At 50.8% G+C, this 24,644-nt stretch overlaps 1 long non-coding RNA gene across 1 annotated transcript; it reads right to left on the bottom strand.

The window, feature by feature from the left end:
- Positions 1–3,248: 3,248 nt before the first annotated feature.
- On the bottom strand, positions 3,249–11,842 carry LOC144677868 (uncharacterized). Its single transcript, XR_013575842.1, has 3 exons — positions 11,681–11,842; positions 6,996–7,061; positions 3,249–3,321 (listed from the first exon to the last, which is right to left on the bottom strand). It is a non-coding gene; the product is annotated as an uncharacterized LOC144677868 (long non-coding RNA).
- Positions 11,843–24,644: the final 12,802 nt, after the last annotated feature.

The following is a 24,644-nucleotide window of genomic DNA, read 5'->3' as shown; positions in this document are numbered from 1 at the left end:
GAGAGAGACAGAGAGAGACACAAACAGGGGAGAGAGAGAGACACACAAACAGGGGAGAGAGAGAGAGACACAAACAGGGGAGAGAGAGAGAGAGAGACACAAACAGGGGAGAGAGAGAGAGAGAGAGACACAAACAGGGGAGAGAGAGAGACACAAACAGGGGAGAGAGAGAGAGACACAAACAGGGGAGAGAGAGAGAGACACACAAACAGGGGAGAGAGAGAGAGAGACACAAACAGGGGAGAGAGAGAGACACAAACAGGGGAGAGAGAGAGAGAGACACAAACAGGAGAGAGAGAGAGACACAAACAGGGGAGAGAGAGAGAAAGACACAAACAGGGGAGTGAGAGAGAGAGACACAAACAGGGGAGAGAGAGAGAGACACACAAACAGGGGAGAGAGAGAGAGCCACACAAACAGGGGAGAGAGAGAGACACAAACAGGGGAGAGAGAGAGAGAGACACAAACAGGGGAGAGAGATAGAGAGAGAGAGAGACAAACAGAGGAGAGAGAGAGAGAGACACAAACAGGGGAGAGAGAGAGAGTGACACAAACAGCGGAGAGAGAGAGAGACACAAACAGGGGAGAGAGAGAGAGACACAAACAGGGGAGAGAGAGAGAGAGACACAAACAGGGGAGAGAGAAAGAGAGAGACACAAACAGGGGAGAGAGAGAGAGAGAGACACAAACAGGGGGGAGAGAGAGAGTGACACAAACAGGGCGGAGAGAGAGTGACAAACAGGGGAGAGAGAGAGAGAGAGACACAAACAGGGGAGAGAGAGAGAGAGAGACACAAACAGGGGAGAGAGAGAGAGACACAAACAGGGCGGAGAGAGAGTGACAAACAGGGGAGAGAGAGAGACACAAACAGGGGAGAGAGAGAGAGAGAGAGACACAAACAGGGGAGAGAGAGAGAGACACAAACAGGGGAGAGAGAGAGAGAGACAAACAGGGGAGAGAGAGAGACACAAACAGGGGAGAGAGAGAGAGACACAAACAGGGGAGGGAGAGAGAGAGAGACAAACAGGGGAGAGAGAGAGAGACACACAAACAGGGGAGAGAGAGACACACACAAACAGGGGAGAGAGAGAGATACAAACAGGGGAGAGAGAGAGAGACACACACAAACAGGGGAGAGAGAGAGAGAGAAACACAAACAGGAGAGAGAGAGAGACACACAAACAGGGGAGAGAGAGAGAGAGACAAACAGGAGAGAGAGAGAGAGACACAAACAGGGGAGAGAGAGAGAGACACAAACAGGAGAGTGAGAGAGAGAGACATAAACAGGAGAGAGAGAGAGAGAGACAAACAGGGGAGAGAGAGAGAGACACAAACAGGAGAGAGAGAGAGAGACACAAACAGGAGAGAGAGAGAGAGACACAAACAGGGGAGAGAGAGAGAGAGACACAAACAGGAGAGAGAGAGCGAGACACAAACAGGGGAGAGAGAGTGAGAGACACAAACAGGGGAGAGAGAGAGAGACACAAACAGGAGAGAGAGAGACACAAACAGGGGAGAGAGAGAGAGAGACACAAACAGGGGAGAGAGAGAGACACAAACAGGGGAGAGAGAGAGAGAGAGAGACACAAACAGGGGAGAGAGAGAGAGACACAAACAGGGGAGAGAGAGAGAGAGACACAAATAGGGGAGAGAGAGAGAGACAAACAGGAGAGAGAGAGAGAGAGAGAGACAAACAGGGGAGAGAGAGAGAGAGACACAAACAGGGGAGAGAGAGAGAGTCAAACAGGAGAGAGAGAGAGAGACAAACAGGGGAGAGAGAGAGAGACACAAACAGGGGAGAGAGAGAGAGACAAACAGGAGAGAGAGAGAGAGAGACACACAAACAGGGGAGAGAGAGAGAGACAAACAGGAGAGAGAGAGAGAGAGACAAACAGGGGAGAGAGACAGAGAGAGACACAAACAGGGGAGAGAGAGAGAGACACAAACAGGGGAGAGAGAGAGACACACAAACAGGGGAGAGAGAGAGAGCCACACAAACAGGGGAGAGAGAGAGAGAGAGACACAAACAGGGGAGAGAGAGAGACACAAACAGGGGAGAGAGAGAGACACACAAACAGGGGAGAGAGAGAGAGACACACAAACAGGGGAGAGAGAGAGAGAGACACAAACAGGGGAGAGAGAGAGACACAAACAGGGGAGAGAGAGAGAGACACACAAACAGGAGAGAGAGAGAGACACAAACAGGTGAGAGAGAGAGAAAGACACAAACAGGGGAGTGAGAGAGAGAGACACAAACAGGGGAGAGAGAGAGAGACACACAAACAGGGGAGAGAGAGAGAGCCACACAAACAGGGGAGAGAGAGAGAGAGAGAGAGAGACACACAAACAGGGGAGAGAGAGAGAGAGAGAGAGACAAACAGGGGAGAGAGAGAGAGACAAACAGGGGAGAGAGAGAGAGACACAAACAGGGGAGAGAGAGACACACAAACAGGAGAGTGAGAGAGAGACACACAAACAGGGGAGAGAGACAGAGAGAGAGACAAACAGGGGAGAGAGAGAGAGACAAACAGGGGAGAGAGAGAGAGACACAAACAGGGGAGAGAGAGAGAGAGAGAGACACAAACAGGGGAGAGAGAGAGAGACACAAACAGGAGAGTGAGAGAGAGAAACACAAACAGGGGAGAGAGAGAGAGAGACACAAACAGGGGAGAGAGAGAGAGAGACACAAACAGGGGAGAGAGAGAGAGACACAAACAGGGGAGAGAGAGAGAGACACAAACAGGGGAGAGAGAGAGAGACACAAACAGGGGAGAGAGAGAGAGATACAAACAGGGGAGAGAGAGAGAGACACAAACAGGGGAGAGAGAGAGAGATACAAACAGGGGAGAGAGAGGCACATGAATAGCAGAGAGAGAGAGATAGGAACAGGAGAGAGGAGAGAGAGAGATAGAGAGAGAAAGAGAGAAAGCGAGAGAGAAATAAGGAAGAGGAGAGAAAGGGTGGGGGAAGAAAAAGGATAAAGATCTCGAAACAAATACAGGATCCAAAAGAGGGTCCACGACAGAAATGTGGAGAGAGAGAAAGGGGGAAAGAAAGATGGAGGAAAAAAGCAAAGGAAGAAGAAGGATGAGAGAGAGAGAGGATGAAGGGAGTTCGGGGAAGAGAGAACAAATGCAGACAAGGGTAAAGAGATGTACCGGAGAAAGAGGTATAAATATGGACAAAAGAAAATTAAACATTAAAAATGATCAAAAAAGACAAATTAAAGTGTCAGGAAAACAGGTCGTACCTGCCGGAACTTGGCTCTGGCTTCTTTCTCCTTCATCCTCCCATGTGACACGAGGTAGTCGAACACTTCACCTGAGGGGACAAAACAGCAGGTTATCCTCCGAGTGCTCCAGACCCGGCTCAGCGTCTGTCCTCGCCCACCTGTCCTAGAGACCGAAAAACCCTGACCCCCGCCTCCACCCCACTCCATTCCGTTCATCCTGAGGGAAGCTCTGACCCCCCGACACCGCCCCCCTGGCCCCACACTTTATCATCCACTGAACAGGCCCAAAAGCCTAACAGGCCCCTTGGTTTATTTTCAGCCTCCCTAAAGAGAGCAGCACGCTAGCGGAGATGAGAGTCAGTACCCAGCCCTCCGAGATCCACGTTGGCAATGCGCCATTCCGATTGTCAAACTGGCAGAGATTGAAACAGGCCTGCACCGAGCTGGTTAACCTTGGGTGGCAAAGGGTCCAGATTTCCCTGGGGGTTGGGGGTTTGGGGTTTGCGAACAAATAAGGACCGTTTGGATGATTCTAGACTGTTTGGATGATTCTAGACCCGTCGGCCAATCAGGCAGCGAAGGGGCCACTCACCGACAGGAAGGCAGGACCCCGCCAGGCCTGGTGGCCAATGGCGGGAACGTGGTGGGGTCGATGTGGCGCGGTTGAAGGTCATAGAGTCATCGTGGCACAAAAGGAGGCTGTTCTGCCCATCCAGTCCATGCTGGCTCTGTGTAGAGCAATCCTGTCAAACCCCTTGGGATTGAATGTCACTAGAGGCAGCTCCAGCAATGGGGAAGACACAACGTGTGGTGAGTGTGGTGTGCTTGGGAGGAACAGAGTGATTTAGGACCTATAATTCCCCAAAGCTCCTCACACCCCAGGGGTTTTCCCCCTCACCTCGGGCTGGACTTTATTGGGCACCGTATTCCCCATTACCCCCCCGCCCCGACTAAAACATCGGCAGGGGGACCCTGTCCACCAAAAAGCCGGCTGCCCCTGAGCTATTTCGGCGCTGGAGGCAGGCGTTAATTGGACCAGGGCGAGACTTCTGCCACCAACTTTGGTAGGGGGGGGGTGGAGGAAGTCCCGCCTCAGAGAGCTGCCAGCCAATCCGATTGGCCCCGAGCTCTTTAGTCCTGGCAGTGCCGGGTTCTAGTGCTGGCACTGCACCCAGTTCCTGGACAAGAGGGGGTTATGGAGCCAGAGTTCAAGGTAAGAACAGGGCATCGACAGGGCCTGGCTGGAAGACCCTAGCAAAGAGGCACGGAGGGGGGGGCGGTGGTAAGGAGGGGGTGCGTCTCCAATGGGTGCAGGGGGATTCCCGCAAAAGGAGATTCCCTCCCCCCCCCCGCCCTCTCCCAACACCAGTCTGCACAGCAAAAGGTGCCGGGCTATCCACCTGGTGTGGGCCTCCCCTCTCCCACAGTAAAAAGGGAGACAGGAAGGGGCGGGAAGACGATCTGAAGGCCGCAAGCTGCATTTTACCAGTCCCACACCTTCAAACATGCCGTAAAAATCCAGCCCCTCGTATCTAGGTCTGTCGTAGACTAATCAGTAAGTGATTAATGGCCACAGTTAGTCAACCATTTCATTATTGTTCTATCATGTGACTGCCCAGGATGCTAGGTGGTGAGCTGGGTGGGTACTGGTTCAGGAATTCTTACCACAGGATCACACGGAATTGTTACACCGCAGGAGGAGGCCATTCGGCCCATCGCGGCTGCATCGACTCTCCGAATGAACAATGCACCCAGCGCCATTCTCCCGCCTTCTCCCCGTAACCCTGCACACTCTTCCTTTTCAGATAATAACCTGATTGACTTTTGAATGCTTCGATCGAACCTGCCTCCACCACACTCTCAGGCAGTGCATTCCAGACCCTAACCACTCCTCTCCGCCTTCTTTTCGCCGAGGAAAACTCTCCTAACTTCTCCAATCTATCTCCATAGCTGAAGTTCCTCATCAGTGGAACCATTCTCATGAATCTTCTCTGCGCCCTCTCCAGTGCCTTCACATCCTTCCTAAAGTGCGGCGCCCAGAGCTGGATGCAATGCTCCAGTTGAGGCTGAACTAGGGTCTCATACAAGTTCAGCATAACCTCCGTCCTCTTGTACTCTATGCCCCTACTAATAAAGCCCAGGATACCGTCCTGTCACCTTCAATGATATCCCAATGAGGTGTCAGCTGTGGCTCAGTTCATAGCACCCTCGCCTTTGAATCAGAGGGGTGTGGGTTCATGTCCCACTCCCGGAAACCAAGAACTGTGATTGTACTCGAAAGAGTTGCAATCTGTGACTGTTGATAACTCGAAAGAGTTTCAATGATATCCCAATGAGTACTGTACCTCAGCAAGTATCTGAGCCATCAGGTCCTGGGGGTGGGGGAGGGAAACTGGGGTTAAAAGACACCCAGATGAAACTGATATCGAGCGAAGTTGCAGGATTAGTGCTTTGATGCAGTGAAATGGATTCCTATCTGACTAATGAATGTTGAGCGTTGGTTTCTTCAGTAACACTGTCAAATCAAAGTGACAGGCCTGGCTGATTTATCGTGTGGGTCTGGCCCGCACGTCTTTTTGGGCCTCGTTTCCATGGCAGCCAGTCCCAGGCTGCGGCCTAGGAGAGTCAGCCTCTAGTTAACGGGTTTAAGCAGTGATGATATGTCGACAATAAGACGCGTGGACGAACAAACTTGACCCTAATGGCTTGAAACTCACGCCAGGTTTCTCTGAACCAATTTACTTGCTGCCCCTTCACGTGTCCCCTCCCACCCGTGACTTGGCGCCAAAACAAAACAGGTTCCCCCCCCCCCCACCCCACACCCCACCCCCACTCCTTTTCCCACATGCTGCCTCCGGCCTTCTGCCGAGCACCTGGAGTCTTCCGCCTCCCCCCCCACTTTCTCTACTCCTGGTGCGTCTGTGCCTGGGTGACACAACCCACAACCAACATCAACAACAACAACAACAGAGCGAGTTGGTATTCGTGGAGCCAAAGAGGTTGCGTTACCCTATCACTGCCAGCCGACTTGGCACACAGGGTGGCTCCCCGCCCACAGGCTGACATTTTTTTTTTTGGCCGCCCACTCAAGGGATGTGCAAGCAGATGGCAATTCTGATTGGTAGATGGCGTCGCCCTGGAGACCGTCTGACATCACTGGCACATCTACACGCCTGAAGACTCGATGACCGGCCCAACTCACCGAGGGCGGTGACAGCGTCTGTCTTACATACGCCTGAATATTCACGAGGCTGAGAATTAAGTAACATCGTTTCGAATAGTTAAAGAGAGGATGAAAGAAGAAGAAGAAGAAGAAGAAGAAGAAGAAGAAGAAGAAGAAGAAGAATGCTTGATCGGGATTGGATGAGCTGCACAAGGCTTGTAGTCCCAGTGCCAAACGCTGCACCAAGAACCAGGTCCAGATTACAACCCAGGCCAGTGTCGCACTGAGGGGAAGCGAAGTTGTTTGACAAACTAGTTAAAAATCATCCAATCCGGTAACGAGCAGAGTGTTTGCTATCCAATTGGGTGTGGGGCTCCACAAAGATGGACATGCCAGGTGACCAATAGCGAGAGGGTGAGGGCGGGGGCTGCTGGTGATGGGTGGTCATGTGACAAAGCCTCCAGGAATAGGCCCGAGTAGAGTTGGCAACACTGCCCTCCCAATAATAACTCATTATGAAAAAGGCCAAAGCGATGCTCTAAATGGAGACATTTCGATCCATTCTTTCCAAGTGAAAAATCGAGTTAGGCTTCAGCTTACCTCCACTTGCATATTCCATGACCAAGTAGAGGGTTTTTTCCGTCTCAATCACCTCGAATAACTTCACTACAAAATAAAAATTATAAACAATTATCAGATTGGCCAGACTCGCTCTGTGTAACAGGCTATTTTTTCAACAGTACTACGGCCAGTTGCCCTTTGAACTCTCCCCTTCCTTCACCAGATCCAAGTTTCCCCCCATCCCATGGCGTAGTGGTATTGTCACTGGACTAGTATTCCAGAGACCTGGGTTCTGGGGACCCGGGTTCAAATCCCACCACGGGCAGATGATGAAATTTGAATTCAATAAAAAATCTGGAATTAAAAGTCTGATGATGATGACCACAAAACCATTGCTGATTGTCATAAACGCTCATCTGGCTCCTAGAGGGAAGGAAATCTGCCATCCTTACCCGGGTCTGGCCTACATGTGGTTCCAGATCCACAACAATGTGGTTGACTCTTAAAATGCCCTGTGAGCAAGGGCAATTAGGGACGGGCAGTAAATGCTGGCCTAGTCAACGATGCCCACATCCCGTGAACAAATAAAAACCCTCCTCTGCATCCCCATTGTGTTACAGAGGAACTGGAGGAGGCCATTCGGCCCCCCGGCCCCCGAGCCTGTTCCACCATTCAATCAGGCCCTGGTCGCTCTGCACCTCAACTCCATTTTCCTGCCTTGGGTCCATATCCCTCGATATTCTTAGCCGGCAACAGTCTGTCCTTCCCGGTCTTGAGATTTCCAACTGATCCTCCCCCACCCAGCCTCGGCAGTGTTTTGGGGGGAGAGAGTTCCACATTTCCATTAGCCTTTGCGTAAAGAAGTGTTTCCTGATTTCACCAATGAGCGGCCTGGGTCTAATTTTAACACTTTACCTCTTGCTCTGGACTCTGAAGAAATAGATTCTCTGTCTCTAACCTACTGAAATCTCCCTTATCGACATGCAGAGGGACAGGGAGCGCACGTTGACAGATCCCTGAAGGCGGAGGGTTGCCAACCCTCCAGAACTGGCCTGGAGTCTCCAGGAATTGCAGATCAGTCTCCAATTGATCCTGGAGGAAAACCATCGGGACATTAAGGTTTTAAAAAAAAAATTCTTTGAACGTTTCTCTTTATCAGTAATAAAAATATTGAAAATGGGAAAAGAAAGTCTGTTTGATTGACAATCGAGTATCAACCAGTTGGGTAATGAGTCTTTTCGCTTTCCAATTGGTGTAGGAAGGCCGTACGTCACAAGGATGGACGTGTTGGCTGACGAATGGCTGGGGCATAGTTCCAAATAAGGGTCGTACATTTAAGACCGAGATGAGGAGGAATTTCATTTTTTGTGTCGAATCTTTTCGTCTTGCACTCATCAGGTCAATCGCAAGAATCCCAATGTCAGGGGAAGCAGCAATTTTATACTGTATGTGCAGAGAGTGCTGATTGGTTGGCAAGTGGACTCTGATTGGTAGAGAACATTGCCATGGAAAATGCACAAGTTGATGGTGACTGACAGTTAACTGCCAAGCCACTGTTTGAAATTTTAAACCAGGCAGCTTGACTCTGATTGGTCAAGGCATTGCCCTGAGGAATGAACCAGCAATACTTTCCTTTATTGGCCAATTGGGCATCGAATAGGATAGCAGGGAGGCGATGCTAGAATTGTATAAATAACTGGTTAGACCACAGCTGGAGTAATATGTGCAATTCTGGTCACCACACTCTGGGGAAGACGTGATCGTTCTAGAGGGTACAGAGGAGATTTAAGAGGATGTTGCCGGGAATGGAGAATTTTAGGGATGAGGATAGATTGGATAGGCTGGGATTGTTTTCTTTGGAACAGAGGAGGCCGAGGGGAGATTAAATTGAGGTTTATAAAATTATGAGGGGCCTAGATAGAGTGGATAGGAAGGCCCTACTCTCCTTGGTTGAGGGGTCCATAACCAGGGAGCCATAGATTTAGGGTAAGAGGGAGGGGGTTTGTAGGGAATTCAAGGGGGGGATGGTTTTCACCCAGAGGGTGGTGTTGATCTGGAACTCACTACCTGACAAGGTAGTAGAGGCAGAAACCCTCAAAACATTAAAAAAGTACTTGGATATGTACCTGAAGTGCCGTGGCCTATAAACCAAGAGCTGGAAAGAGGGATTAGATTGGTTATCTCCTTGTCGGCCAGTGCGGAACGATGGGCCGAATGGCCTCCTCCCATGCTGTAAATGTTTATGGTTCAAACACCTCAGTGAGATCAAACCTCAACCTTCCAAACTCAAGGGAATGGAAAGCCAAGTTTATGCAACCAAGCCTCACAATTTAACCCTGGCATCAATCAGAGGGTTCTGCATTGCATTCTTTGCTAAGACCAATCCATCCTTCCCGAGGTCCAGCGCCCAGGTTAAAAGCAACAGATTTCAAGATTGGATCTTACAAAGACTCTTGGTTTTGTTTTCTCCAGAAATGGGAAGGACACAGGAACATAGGCCTTAGGAACGGGGATCTTTCGAGCCTGCCCCAAACTGGAGAGTGACTTGAAAGGGGTCTTTAAGATTATACTAGAGTAAGAATAGAGATTTCCACTTGGTAGGAAAGAACTAGAGGCCATAGATATAACAGTTACCAATGAATACAAACACAGGAATTAGGAGCTGGAGTCGACCTTTGAGACAGCTCCTCCATTCAAGAAGACCATGGCTGACCTGATTGTAACTTCCAGCCTAGCCTCGATAATCTTTCACCCCCTTGTTTATCAAGAACCTGCCTTAAGAATATCCTAAAACTCCCCCTCCGCTGCCTTTGGGGGGAAGGATTTCCAAGAACTCTCTAAACCCTCAAAGAAAAAGTTTCTCCTCATCTCCGACTTAAAGGGGAGATTTAAATGGGCGACCCCTTATTTTTAAACAGCGACCCAGTGAATGTGAGGAGGTGGTAATATCATTGCACTAGTAATCCAGAGGCCCCAGGCTAATGCTCTGGGGACACGGATTCAAATCCCCAATTCAATTAATAAAATCTGAGATTGAAAGCTAGCCTCAGATGACCACGAAACAATTGTTGTAGAAACCCAACTGGTTCACTAATGCCCCTTTAGGGGAGGAAATCTGCCGCCCTTACCCGGTCTGGCCTACATGTGACTCCAGGTCTACAGCAATGCAGTTGTCTCTTAACTGCCCCTCTGAAATGGCCTAGCAAGCCACTCAGTCCAAGGGCAATTAGGGATGGGCAACAAATGCTGGCCTTGCCAACGACGCCCACATCCCATAAAATAATTTTAAAAATAAATCCAATCAAGAATTCAGGACTCGTCCATTCTCTTTGCCCAGAGAGGGGTGAGGTGGAGCTCGCTACCACAGGGAGTGGAGGATGTGAACAGCTTAGGCACATTTAAGGGGAAGCTCGATGAACATGAGAGGAAAGGGATGTTGAAAGGCTCAGCTGAGGTAAACGGAAGGAGATGAGACTCAGATTAGCACAGACTTCACTGTCGCTGGGTCAAAATCCTGGAACTCCCTCCCTAACCGCACTGTGGGTGTACCTACACCACATGGACTGCAGCAGTTCAAGAAATCGGCTCAGCACCACCTTCTCAAGGCACGTTCTCGTAACTTGGCACCACGGTTTGTACATAGGAGGAGGAACATGTTAAGTGAAAATTGCAGTGTGGTAGCTCAGGCTCAATACAACAAAGGCAAGTCCCTTTGAGCTGATGCCCGGCACAATAGTTGCCATCACTTTCCTGGCCACTGCGTCCGGTTACACAACACCACAAACTCTTCACACGGGCAGTAACACACACAGACAGAGAAGAGCAAACAGAGGTGGCTTTCTGAAATAAAAACAGAAAACGCAGGGAAAAACTCAGAGGGTCTGGCGGCATCTGTGGAGAGAGAGAGAGAGAGTTAACGTCTCGAGTCCCGTCTGACTCTTCTTCAGAGCTTCAGGAGAAGTAGAAACGTGATGGGTTTTATACTGTGTAAGAGGGGGTTGGAGCAGATGGAACATGACAGAAGGGCCGGGGAAAGGTGGGAGCCAAGGAGGAACTTGACTGTCATGGACGCAAGACGAAGGGAGTGTTAATGGGAGTGTTAAAGACTAAAGGTGGTGCTGATAGTGGCATCAAGGTAAGAAAGCAGAATGTGTTAATAGCAGAACAAGAGTCAGCGCTCTGTGAAAGCAAAACATAAAAACAAGTGATGCCCTGTGTGGGGAGGGGGGAGGGTCTGTTGGGGGAAAAAGGATAAAAATATAAATAGGAGTTTTTAAAAATTGGATTAAAGGGGTAAAGATGGAGGAGAGAGTCCATGTTCTGAAGTTGTTGAACTCTGATGGTTTTCTGGTAGCTTTGATTTTGGATCGTGAGGGGTAACAGGTTTAGCCCCCGGGGAGGTGACAGATGTGAGCTCTGTCTACCTGGGGCCAGGAGGAGTTGGGTTAAGGGAGGGATATTGTTGGGGGGGGGGGGGGGGGGGGGGGGGGGTGGGGGGAGAGAAAGAGAAATCAGACATGGCCCACAACCCTAATCGTAAACCCTACGTGGGCAAATATCAGACAAGTACAGGGCTGCAATGCACGGCCTATTCTCCCAGCCGGATTCAGCATATTCAGGGGGTTTGGCGGGGGGGGGGCGACCAGGAGAGAACTGGAAGAGGAGGGAAATACAGACAAACAAAATATGCCCCCACCTCCCCCACCCCCGACCCCGCCACTCACCGATATTCGGATGGTTCAAACACTTCATAATTCGCACTTCCCTGAAAAGCTGAAACAGAGAAAGAAAACAGCGGGAGTGTTTGGCACAGCATTTGCAACACCACAGAAGACAGCAGAAATCAGATGGAGGCCAATCAGGAAGCGGCAAAGTTGGCCATAAAACCGTGCCAACTTGGGTGGGGGGGTTCTCAACACATGGCCGTTTGCCATCAGTGCCGTCTGGTACAGCCCGTTGCCATGGTGATGTCAGGAGCTTGCCATCAGAGAGAGCAAATTAACACGTCCTTCTTACTAGGCCCCACCGCTGTAACAACAACTCATACTTAACGTCGTTAAAGCCCCCCCCCAGGCGCCTTCGCAGCGGCATCGGAAAACAAAGTATGAGACATCAGCCGCACGAGGAGGTCTTAGGGCAGATGACCCAGGTTTTTTTAAGGAGCCTCTTAAAGAAGGAGGGAGAGGCAGAGAGGTTCAGGGTGGGTATTTGAGAGCTTAGGGCCCAGGTAAAAAGGTAAATATTTTCATGTACCAACATTTTATGAAAAATAAAAGGCTCAGGAAAGTTAAAGGTGCCCATCGCTCCATTACCCCAACCCCTTCCCATCTTAACATTCAATTGTGTCTGTAATGATCCTCAATCAGGGATGTCCGAACTACTACATAGGATGACATAGAATTACAGCACAGAAACAGGCCATTCGGTCCATCTAGTCCATGCTGGTGTTTATGCTCCACTCCGGCCTCCTCCCGACTTTCCTCCTCTAAATCTATTAGCATAATCAACTATTCCCTTACAGTTGCCAACTCTCCAGGATTGGCCTGGAGTCTCCAGGAATCGAGGATCAATCTCCAGGACACTGCTGTGTGCAACCCCGGAGGAAAATCATTGGGACATTCAAAAAGATAGATTTAAAACAAAAACTTCTCTTTGAATATTTCTTTTTTTACCAGATATAAAAATGTTGAAAATGGGGGAGAAAAGGCTGTTTGGTTGACAATCAAGCATCATCCAATTGGGTAATGAGTCTTTTTGCTTTCCGATTGGCGTAGGAAGGCCGTAGGTCACAAGTTTCCCTCCTATTTTTACATTTATTTCGATCTATTGTTTCATCTCCACCTTTTAGCCCATTTCGATCCCTTCCCCCCCACCCCACCCCCACTAGGGCCATCTGCCACTAGCTTACTTCCCTTAATGTCCCCATTAGCACATCCTTTAGATAATATCACCACCGTCAACACCCTTTTGTCTATGACATCTTTGGCACTCTCTTCTGGGCCTCCACCTATCACTGGCCCCCTATCGAGCTCTCCTGTCCCACCCCCCCTTAAACCAGCTTATTTTTCATCTCATTTCTATATGTCTTAGTTCTGATGAAGGGTCACACGGACTCGAAATGTCAACTGAATCCCTCTCCGCAGATGCTGTCGGACCTGCTGAGTTTTTCCAGATGTGTTTGTTTTTGTTGTACAAGGATGGACGTGTTGGCCGACTAATGGCTGGAGCGGGGGGGGCGAGTCACGTGATGGAACCTCCAGGAATACATTTAATCACAGTTGGCAACCCTGCTTCTCCCTCATCTACTTGCCTCACTTCCCCTTAAACACATCGATACCACTCACTCCGAGCAATTCCCTACTTTCCAACTCTACCCCTCAAGAGGTAAAGCCCGGTGATTGATTTGCTTTCTCTGCTAATCTGTGGGACGGCCGCTTAGTGATTAATGTACTTGCACTCTGCTCCACTACCCGGCCTAGACTCACACCTCCCGGGGAGCGAGCGACCTCCCCATTCTTCCCACCAAAATGTGACGGCCTCACGTTCATCCGCGTTGAATTCCATTTGACAATTATTTGCCCAGGCTGCAAGTTTATTAATTGCCCTCCCTGAGGTACTTTGGTCGCCATCCCCCTCGGTGTTGGCAATAACCCTCCAATTTGGTGTCAGAGACGTTCGCCTAAATTCACCATCCCAGCCGCTCAATTAATTAATACCTCAAAAAATTAAAAATAACTGCCGACGGGTAATACAAGACTTATTTTTGACAAGGAGCCAGGCACTGTGATAATCCCAATGCTGATATTTGACACCTTATTTAATGCGCTTTCCAGTATTTTGAGTGCAATATGAACAATATGTTCCTGGTCTGGAAAGAGGTCTTGCCTGGATTTGAATGAAAGCTGCTTAACTTTGATGTCATTTGGGGATTTATTTATTTTTCTCTGATACTATTAAACTCCCTCCCCATCTCGGCAGGTCCCAGTAAGGAGGGATTTTTTTAAAATTCAGTTATGGGCTGTGGGCTTCACTGGCTAGGCCAGTAATTTATTGCCCCATCCCTAATTGCCACCTTGAGAAGGTGGGGGGTGAGCCGCCTTCTTGAGCCGCTGCAGTCCCATGTGGTGTAGGTACACCCACCGTGCTGTTAGGGAGGGAGTTCCAGGATTTTGACCCAGCGACAATGAAGGAACGGCCGATATACTTCCAAGTCAGGATGGTGAGTGACATGGAGGCGAACTTCCAGGTGGTGGTGTTCCCGTGTGTCTGCTGCCCTTGTGCAGGCTATGGGCCAAGTGCTGGTAAATGGGATTAGGTAGGTAGGTCAGGTGTTTCTCACATGTTGGTACAGACTCGATGGGCCTCTTCTGCTCTGTGATTCTGTGATTTGATAAGGTGGATTCAAAATTGGCTTAGTTGTAGGAGGCAGAGGGTGATGACAGAAGGATGCTTTAGTAACTGGAAGCCAGTGTCCAGTGGCGTACCACAGGGGTCTGTGCTCGGTCCCCTATTACTTGTCATTTATCTAAATGACATAGATGACTATGTGGGGGGGTAGGATTAGTAAGTTTGTGGATGACACAAAGATTGGCCGGGTGGTTAACACTGAGGTTGAGTGTCTTGGGCTACGGGAAGATATAGACGGGATGGTCAAATGGGCAGATAAGTGGCAGATGGAATTTAACCCTGAAAAGTGTGAGGTGATACACTTTGGAAGGAGTAATTTGACAAGGAAGTATTCAATGAACGGCATGGCACTAGGAAGTTCTGAGGAACAAAGGGACCTTGGCGTGTGTGTCCATAGATCTCTGAAGGCGGAGGGGCATGTTAGTGGGGTGGTGAAAAAGGCATATGGGACACTTGCCTTTATCAATCGAGGCATAGATTACAAAAGTAGGGAGGTCATGTTGGAGTTGTATAGAACCTTGGTGAGGCCACAGCTGGAGTACTGTGTGCAGTTCTGGTCGCCACATTATAGGAAGGATGTGATTGCACTGGAGGGGGTGCAGAGAAGATTCACCAGGATGTTGCCTGGGATGAAACATTTAAGTTATGAAGAGAGTTTGGATAGACTTGGGTTGTTTTCGTTGGAGCAGAGAAGACTGAGGGGCGACCTGATCGAGGTATACAAGATTATGAGGGGCATGGACAGGGTGTATAGGGAGCAGCTGTTCCCTTTAGTTGAAGGGTCAGTCACGAGGGGACATAAGTTCAAGGTGAGGGACAGGAGGTTTAGGGGGATGTGAGGAAAAACTTTTTTACCCAGAGGGTGGTGATGGTCTGGAATGCGCTGTCTGGGAGGGTGGTGGAAGCGGGTTGCCTCACATCCTTTAAAAAGTACCTGGATGAGCACTTGGCACGTCATAACATTCAAGGCTGTGGGCCAAGTGCTGGTAAATGGGATTAGGTAGGTAGGTCAATTGTTTCTCACGTGTCGGTGCAGACTCGATGGGCTGAAGGGTCTCTTCTGCACTGTGATTCTGTGCTTCTAGATGGTAGTGGTTGTGGGTTTGGAAGGTGCTGCCTAAGGAGCCTTGGTGAGTTGCTGCAGTGCATCTTGTAGATGGTACACACTGCTGCTACTGTGCATCAGTGGTGGAGGGAGTGAATGTTTGCGGCTGCTTTGTCCTGGACAGTGTCAAGCTTCTCGAATGTTGTGGGAGCTGCACTCATCCAGGCAAGTGGGGAGTATTCCATCACACTCCTGACTTGTGCCTTGTAGATGGTGGACAGGTTTTGGGGAGTCAGGAGGTGAGTTACTCATCGCAGGATTTCCAGCCTCTGAGCTGCTCTTGTAGCCACAGTATTTATATGGCTAGTCCAGTTCAGTTTCTGGTCAATGGTAACCCCCAGGATATTGATAGTGGGGGATTCAATGATGGTAATGCCATTGAATGTCAAGGGGCGATGGTGAGATTCTCTCTTGTTGGAGATGGTCATTGCCTGGCACTTGTGTGGCATGAATGTTACTTGCCACTTGTCAGCCCAAGCCTGGATATTGTCCAGGTCTTGCTGCATTTGGACATGGACTGCTTCAGTATCTGAGGAGTCGCGAATGGTGCTGGACATTGTGCAATCATCAGCGAACATCCCCACTTCTGACCTTATGATGGAAGGAGGGTCATTGGTGAAGCAGCTGAAGATGATTGGGCCGAGGACACTACCAAGAAAAGATTGTCCACTAGCAAATCAGGATGTAGGCAACATTTACATCGACAGCTGTGGCTCAAAGGGTAGTACCCTCGCCTCAGAATCAGAGGGTTGTGGGTTCAAATCCCCACTCCAGAAACTTCAGCACAAAAATCTAGGCCGATGCTCCCGGTGCAGCACTGAGGGAGTGCTGTACTATTGGAGGTGCCGTTTTTCAGGTGAGATGTTAAACCAGAGGCTCTGCCTGCCCTCTGAGGTGGACATAAATAAAATGCATGGGCAAGCTTTCAAAGAGAAAGGGGTTCTCCACAGTGTCCTGGCCAATATTTATCAAAGAACATTTTGGTCACTTATTTGCTTGTTATGTGTGGGATCTTCCTGTGTGTAAATTGGCTGCCGTGTTACAATAGTGACTCCAACTTTATTGATGGGAGATGATTTTAGATGTGAAAGGTGTTTTTTTATTATTCATTCACGGGATGTGGGTGTCACTGGCTGGGTCAGCATTTATTGCCCATCCCTAATTGCCCCTTGAGAACTGAGTAGCTTTCTGGGCCATTTCAGAACATGTTTAAGAGTCAACCACATTACAAGTTACTATTTTCTTTATCCCGTAGTGTTTCACACTTTTTGGATTAAGTCTCATGTAAATCATCAGCTACTATTTGCTGATAATCCACCTCATCATTCCCCCCCCTTCCTGTATTCCCCACAAACCCCCGCCCGCTCCCCCCCCACAAACTGGTATAGTCCATCCCCCACCTGCACCCCACCCCCCCTGTTCAAACTGGTACAGTCCATCCGCCACCCCCCCATGTCCAAACCGATACAGTCCATCCATCCTTGTGCACCCCTTCTCCCAAGTTCAAACTGGTACAGTCCCTCCCCCCCCAAATTCAAACTGGTACAGTCCCTCCCCCCCAAATTCAAACTGGTACAGTCCACCCAGTGACCCCACCGCCCCCCCCCCCAAAACAACCAATTCCTCCCCGTCCCCCTCCCAGTCCGAGCCAAGCCCTCTAACCATTGACTCTGCATCAAACACAGTCAGCCAGTGACTGACTGGCACCACGAGCGACTGCATTAGACACGCAGGCACTACAGCCACGGCTCACCAAGTGGACCAACTTCATGTGACTAACTAAGCCCCACCCTGCCCCGCATCGCCTCCCCCCACCCACCCACCCACCCACCCTACACCCCAGATGCTGGGCAGCTGTCCAGTTTCCAAGCGATCAGGGAGTAGCCCCACATTCCTCACTGAATCTCTGTCAGGAGCAGGACACATGCCCCGCGAACGCAGCAGAGGGAGCTGCTGCAGTTTACAGTCAACTAAAACATCCAGGTTGCTGCATCTCCCGTCTGTGATCCAAACCTTCCTCTCCCACCCTCCCTCCCTCTCGGAGGGCAGCAAACCCAAGGGATTAAAGGGGCAGTGCCTGTACCAGTAAGGAGGTGGCTAAGGCTGGCTTGGGGGTAAACGGTAGTTCTTCAGACTGGGAGACAATTAGCCCGAGGGGTGGGGGCGGGGAGGTTAACACTTCTGGCGTTCCCCGGAATTCAGACCACCGCTCTTTGCGAGTATGTTAATGGCGATGACTTGGGTCTAAAGAGTTCAAAGCTTGTGGGTGCTGCAAAGTGAAGAGGTGGCAGACTTCAGGAGGCGACAGGCTGGTGAAGTGGGCAGATGAAATTTAATGCAGCGTGAATGCGATGCATCCTGAAAGGAAGGATGGATGGAGAGAGAGGGAGGGAGAGTGGGAGAGCGGGAGAGAGAGAGAGAGCGAGAGAGAGAAAGAGGGAGGGAGAGAGGGAGGGAGAGAGGGAGGGAGGGAGAGACAGAGGGAGAGAGAGAGACAGAGGGAGAGAGAGGGAGAGAGAGAGAGAGACAGAGAGAGAGGGGGAGAGACGCCAGGGGCAGAATTTTTACCTTGGTGGGCGGCGCACGCTTGAGCGCAAAATGACGCTTGTTGACATCAGGCGAGTATCCCGACATCAACGCGCAGTCGCGCGATATTCCAGTCAGTGGGCACACGATGGACTCAGCAGCGCGCCCGCCGACAATTAAAAGGCCATTAAAAAGATAATTAACTTCAAACTTTGCGCTGCCCGTCCAACCTCATGGTCGGCGGGAAGGCAAAAAGGCCAAGCGGCCTTTCCACTTTTTTTAAGGAAGCCTCATCCACGGGCGGGATGAGGTTTCCAACAGCAAATAAAAAATAAAATAAAACATTTCACATTTCGTTTATAACAACGTCTCTGCTCGTGTGACAGAGTCACGAGGGGACGCGTTTTATTACGTTTTTAATCATCTTTATTTATTTTGAAAACTGTTCATCTCCCCCCCCCACCCCACCCCGAGGCTGCTCCATGCCTCAGGGGGGATTTTCAAGCACACACTCACACACTCGTTCCCCGCTCGCTCTCCTCTCCTCCTCCACACAGGCAGCGCTGAGCGCCGCAGCACGCGTTTCACACCCAGGCCGCTCGACAAGGGCAAAATTCCGCCCAGCGTGAAGTCAATGGTAAAATTGTAAAGTGGGGGTGGAGAGAGACCAAAGGGTTTTTCTCCGTGAATCAGTTGACAAGGGAGCCTGGGCTTCTCTTAAGAAGAGGCACAGGGTACAAAAGCAATGAAACCACACGAAACCTTTCAAAATCACTGGGGTCGTCCTCAGCTGGAGCGAACGTGCTCAGTTCTGGGCAGCGCACTTCAGGGAGGTTGTCCGCCCCTTGGAGAGGGCGCAGGAGAGACTCACCGGAATGACACGAGGGACTTCGGTCCCGCGGAGAGGCTGGGGTTGTTCTCCTGACAGCGGAGAAGGCGGAGGGGAGATTTTAACGGTGGAGTCCGAAGGGTTTGGATAGAGGAAAAAGGGAAAAGCTGAGGGAGGGTCAGTAACTCGGGCGGCAAGAGAGCTGGGCAAGGGGGTGAGGAGAATATTGTTTTTTTAAAAACACAGCGAGATCTGGGAGAGTGCTGGAAGCAGATTCAATATTAATCTTCGAAAGGGGGGAGGGGATTGGATAAATACATGAAGAGCAACAATTTTTGCAGGGCTATGGGGAAAGAGCAGGGGGGGCTAATTGGGCAGCTCCTTCAAAGAGCCAGCAGAGGCACGATGGGCTGAATGGCCTCGTTCTGTGCTGCGTGATTCTAAGATTGGGGGGTGGGGGGGCGGGGGTCTGGGTGCAGGAAAGGATACGGGCGTCCCAGAGGTTTACAAAGGGTGGGAGAGGAGGAGACGACCAGGAGAGCACCGGAATACTGGAATTGAGAGAGGAACAGCTGAGAGTTTCAACACCGGAGAGAGGGATGGAAATATGAAAAAAAGACTTGCATTTCTTTATACACTTTTTAAGACCACAGGATGTCTCAAAGCCCGTTACAGCCGATGAAGTACTTCTTGAAGCGTAGTCAGTGTTGTTAAGTAGAGCCAATTTGCACACAGCAAGCTCCCACAAACAGCAATGAGATAATGCCCGGATCACCTGTTTTTAGTGCTGTTGGTTGAGGGGTAAATATTGGCCAGGACACCGGGGAGAACTCCCCCCTGCTCTTCTTCAAAACAGTGGCCAAATCCTTTGACATCCCCCACCCCCCCGAGCAGGTTTAACATCTCACCTGACAGGCCGCACCTCTGACAGTGCGGCTTTCCCTCAGCGCGGCACTGGGAATGTTGGCTTCCTTTGTTGCACCCAAGCCCTGGGAGTGGGATTTGAACCCGGAGACTTGCGGTTCAGGGGGGGGGGGGGGGGGGGGGGGTGCGCTACTCACCGAGCCACAGCTGACCCGGTCAATAAAGAGGGGCCAACAATGACGGCTTTGGGGTTTTTTAGCCGGGCTATTACAGGAAACAAATTGCCTGTCAACGCAGGGAGGAGGCTAAGAGGTGCAGACCCTGGGCTGGGATTCGGCACTGTACACGTAGAAGATGCCAACCAGGGGGCAGCATGTAGAGGAGGAAGTGGGTGGGGAGAGGAAGGACAGGTAAAACTCAGGGGGTCACCGGAGGTCATGGTGAAGGGGCAGAAAGAGAAGCTCTTTCTGGGGAGATTAAAGCTCTGAGTGGAGCCAAGCAAGTATACTGGAAACTGGAGTGGAAATCAAAGTGGTTATAAACATGTCAAAAGTGGAGCAAAGAGGTCAAGGAGGACACGAGAAGGGATAATGCTCCACGCTCCTCAGAGAGTGTCCATTTGGGATTAAGCCCACAGCGGAGGTTGGAGACGGCGGGAGAGATTCAAACAAGGCAAGACCAGCATTTGTTGCCCATCCCTAACTGCCCTTGGACAAGAGCTAGAGGCGCGACAGCACACTCGAAGCACTTGGGAGAGGAACGGGAGGTAGTTGCCCTTGAACTGAGTGGCTTGCCAGGCCATTTCAGAGGGGCAGTTAAGAGTCAACCCCGTTGTTGTGGGTCTGGAGTCACATGTAGGCCAGACTGGGTAAGGATGGCAGATTTCCTTCCCTAAAGGGGCATGAGTGAACCAGATGGGTTTTTACAACTATCGGTGATAGTTTCATGGTCACCATCACTGAGACTAGCTTCATATCCCAGATTTTATTAACTGAATTTTAAATTCCACCAGTGGCTGTGGTGGGTTTTGAACCCATATCCCCAGAGCATTAGCCTGGGAACCTGGATTACTAGCCCAGGGACATCACCACTACAGACTGTCTCCCCCATTACTGTAAAATCATTAGGGTTTTGGTTAATTAGGAACGCGGTTCGGTGTGGGCTATGTCCCCTCGTGACCTTTACCGACACCCTCTTTCCCTGACCCCTTGACCTCATTTCCCCTAAAGCTCCCGATTCCTCTTCATGGCCCCCATTCGCTGACACTGTGTACAGGCTCCCTCTCCTCAGGAACCGCCCACCCCTCTCTCTCGAATCTTCCCTCATCACCGCCCTCCTCAAAAACCCTAACCCCATCATGGCAGCGGGTGGAATTTAAATCCAATGAATAAAATCTGGAATATAAAGCGAGTCTCAGTCATGGTGACCATCAAACTATCATCGATTGTTGTAAAAACCCATCTGGTTCACTGATGCCCCTTTAGGGAGGGAAATCTCCTGTCCTTACCCGGTCTGGCCTACATGTGACTCCAGACCCACAGCAATGTGGTTGACTCTTAACTGCCCCTCTGAAATGGCCGAGCAAGACACTCAGTTCAAGGGCAATTAGGGATGGGCAACAAATGCTGGCCTAGCCAGCGACACCCACATGGATGTCCCAAAGCACTTTATAGCCAGTGAAGTATTTTCTTGAAGCGTAGGTTGTAATGTACACAGCTGCCAATTTGCGCACAGCAAGCTCCCACAAACAGCAATACGACAATGACCGGATCATCTGTTCTCGTGGTGTTGATGAAGGATATTGGTCGGGACGCCGGGGAGAAACTTCCCCTACTTGTCTTCGAAAGAGCGCCCGGGGGGGATCCATTAACGTCCAACTGAGGGGGGGCAGCTGGGGATTGGGTTCAACGTCTCGTCTGAAAGACAGCGCCTCTGACAGTGCAGCGCTCCCTCAGCACTGCACCGGGGTGTCTGCTCAAGCCGTCGGGGAGTGGGACTGGAGGAGGTGGAATTCTGGAATTGCTGCTGCGCAGGTCACCCTGACGGGGGGTGGGGGCGTGCAAGGGGAAGGGGCACCAGCGCCCGCCATGCTGACCCAGCGCCAACGAACGAGCGAGGCCGAGATTTGCCTACGTTCGGATTGCCTGTTGCGGCAGGTGAAGGGAGGGGGTTGTGTTGCTTCATTCCCCACCCCCTCCCCAACCTCCCGGTTTCCAGGGGACAGAGGATCCTGTTAAGTCCCCTCGTGCCCTCTGGCCAAAAACCACTTCAAACCCCTTCTCGAACGCGCCAAGTCTATTGAAAGAGTCTTGACAACCCCCGACTGAAACCTCACAGCACGGCCTCAATTAGGGAATAACCGAACGTTCGGGATCACTGCTGTTTTTACAGGATAATTGTTAAGGAATACATACTAATAAATACTGTTATGAATGTACGACATTAAAACTGCTGGGAGTTCAGCCAGGGAGCACGGCTGCTATCGGCAAACATTTCAACGAAATAAATAAAATAATAATTATTAATAATCACCGCTCCCAGGCACAGAGCCAAACCAGGCTTCAAACCTTCAAATGTCGCCTGGGAGGAATTGCAGCCTCCCAAACTCCCCCTTCCTCATTTCACATCAGTCAGATGGAGATTGTGGAGGGGGGGGGGTGATCCTGCTGGAGGAGGGGCTCGGCTAAACTCTGTCCCGAGGCAGAGTCCCGAGAGGGAGCGAGAGAGAGACGGAGAGAGGGAGGGAGGGAAAAGAGAGAAAGGGAGGGAGGGGACGAGAGGGATGGGGGGAGGGAGCGAGAAAGAGGGAGGGGGGGGGAGGGTGGGGAGGGAGGGGTCGGACGGAGGGAGGGAGGGGACGAGAGGGACGGACGGATGGAGGGAGGGGACGAGAGGGGCGGAGGGAGGGAGGGAGGGATGGGGGTGGTGGGGAGAAAGAATGGAGCGGGGGGGTGAAGGAAGGGGGCAGAGAGAGAGGGAAGGTGAAAGGGAGGAGTAGAATGAGAATATTTACATTTGTGTCTTTCCCAGTCACAGCCCCAAACCCAGCAGCCAATGTGTGAAGAGCACAGAGCAACCTGACAATGTCCACTGCTCGTAAGAACGATGACTGAGGGATAAACGATGGCCAGGACACTGGGGAGAACATCCCTGCTCTTCTCCAAAATATCGTCAGAGAATCTTTCCCATCGGCCTGAGGGCAGACGGGGCCTCGGTTTAACGTTTCACACGAAAGACAGCACCTCCGACAGGGCAGCACTCCCTCGGTACCGCAGTGGGGTGTCAGTCTCAACCGCTGGAGTGGGACTTGAACCCAGGACTTTGTAACTCAGAGGCAAGGGAGCTACCCCTCTGAACCCAGCCTGACACGTAGAGCCAAACAGACCAGTCCCGAGGCCCGGCCTAACATCGCCGCATTGAGAAAGTTTAAGGTATAATCTCATTGTCCGTTATAACTGTCAATCCTTTGCATAATTTACATCTCCTGCAGCTGATGCCATTGTTCCTTGGCAACTCAGGGCAGTTCAGTCCCAGGAGGATCTCCAACCAGATTCTCTAAGGTGCTCCTCCCTCAGCCTCAGGGCCCAAAGCCTAAAGGCAGACGTTGAGAAACTCGTTTTCTTCTCTCTCCCAGCCGCCGTGTTTTGAAATTCGCCCCCATTCGGGAGCTGAAGTCTCCGTCTTATTTATAATGGCCGGACGGTCAGGGCTGGAAAGATTCCGAACGTTCCCGGATTGTCCCGGTCGCCTCGGCCTTCAAACTCACCTCCTCGTTCGCCGTTCCCTCCAAAGCCTCGCCCTCCCTATCTCGGTAATCTCCTCCGCCCGCACCCCCTCCGAGACAAGGTGGCGCAGTGGTCATGTCCCTGGACTAACCCTGAGGCCCAGGCTAATGGGGGGGATGGGGGAGAGACACAGGTCCAAAACCCACCATGGCAGCTGGTGGAATTTAAATTCAGCCAATAAAATCTGGAGTTGAAAGCTGGTCTTAGTAACGGTGACTGTGAAACTATGATCGATTGCTGTAAAAAATTGGTTCACTCATGTCCCTTTGGGGGAAGGAAATCTTACCCGGTCTGGCCTACATGCGACTCCAGGCCCACAGCCACGCGGTTGACTCTTAAGTGGCTGAGCAAGACACTCGGTCCAAATGCTGGCCTTGCCAGTGACTAAGAGAAGAAAAATCGCTTAGCTCCACTCATTCTGGCCTCTTGCACATCCTCGACTTTAGTCGCTTCCATGTGCCTGTGCCTGTCCGGGGCCCAAGCTCTGGGATTCCTTTCCCAAACCTCTCCACCACTCTCTCTCCTCCTTTAAGATGCTTTTTCACCAAGATGTAAGCCTAATATCTTGTGTGACTTGCTGTTGTGCTCCTGTGGAGTGTTTTTGGGGGGGGTGTTTTACATTAAAGGTGCTATATAAATGCAATTTTTTTGGCTCCATTCCTGAACTGTTAAATTGAGTGACTGAGAGCGAGGGGCAGGGACCTGGTTTTTTTTCATCATTATTTAATGCCTGGCAGGGACCAGGACCTAAACACAGGCCCCAAGCCTGACATGAGAGCGGCACTAACACAATTTGACTTTAAATCAATGCAGAGTTGGAGTTTGATTTGTGAGGCAAATAGAGCAGAAAAGAGAGAGAGAGATGAAGAGAGAGACAGAGGAAGGAGAGAGAAAGGGATAGAGAGGGGGAAAGAGAAAAGGAGAGAGAGCGAAAGGGAGAGTGAGGAAGGAGAGAGAAGGGGATAGAGAGGGGGAGAGAGAGAGGAAGAGAAAGGGAGAGAGGGGGAATGAGAAAGGGAGAGGGAGGGAAAGAGAGAGAGAGGAAGGAGAGAGAAAGGGATAGAGAGAGGGAGGGAAAGAGAGAGAGGAAGAAGAGAGAAGGGATAGAGAAAGAGGAGAGAGCAAAAGGGGGAGAGAGAGAGAGAGTTAGAGGAAGGAGAGAGAAGGAGATC

Source organism: Cetorhinus maximus, unplaced genomic scaffold (genome assembly GCF_964194155.1).
Source record: "Cetorhinus maximus unplaced genomic scaffold, sCetMax3.hap1.1 HAP1_SCAFFOLD_3207, whole genome shotgun sequence".
NCBI lineage: Eukaryota > Metazoa > Chordata > Chondrichthyes > Lamniformes > Cetorhinidae > Cetorhinus > Cetorhinus maximus.
This window is presented reverse-complemented; position numbering and strand designations above follow the sequence as displayed.